The sequence below is a fragment of the Nestor notabilis genome, unplaced genomic scaffold, assembly GCF_000696875.1.
Source record: "Nestor notabilis isolate BGI_N333 unplaced genomic scaffold, ASM69687v1 scaffold8786, whole genome shotgun sequence".
NCBI classification, from domain to species: domain Eukaryota; kingdom Metazoa; phylum Chordata; class Aves; order Psittaciformes; family Psittacidae; genus Nestor; species Nestor notabilis.
In genome coordinates, this window is record NW_009932321.1 from 1 (window position 1) to 529 (window position 529).

A 529-nucleotide genomic window follows, 5' to 3' on the forward strand; every position below is an offset into this window, starting at 1 on the left:
AAGTCCTTTTCTGCAGGGCTGCTCTGAATCAGTTCTCCACCCAACATGTAGCTGTGCCCAGGATTGCTCTGATGTTGTATTTGGCTTGGTTGAACTTCAAGACGTTGGTACTGGCCTACGTCTCAAGCATGTCCAGGTCTCTCTGGATCCCATCCCTTCCCTCCAGCGTACCAACTGAGCCACACAGCTTGGTGTCATCAGCAAACTTGCTGAGGGCGCATCAATCCCACTGTTCATGTCACCGACAAAGACATTGAACAAGATGAGTCCCAACACCAACTCCTGAGGGATACCACTCGTTACTGGTCTCCAGTTGGACACTGAGCCATTGACCACAACTCTTTGAGTATGACCATATGGCCAGTTCCTTACCCACAAAATGGATGCACAAAGCAAGCCCCATTCCCTGCTGCTGCCCCTTCCCTATGGACAATGTGTCTGCACAGCAGCAGCAGCAGGTAGGGGTGTCTCCTGGCCCTCCTCATCTGGGCCCAGGACACTCCTGGCAGTCCCCGCCACCTGGCTTTCC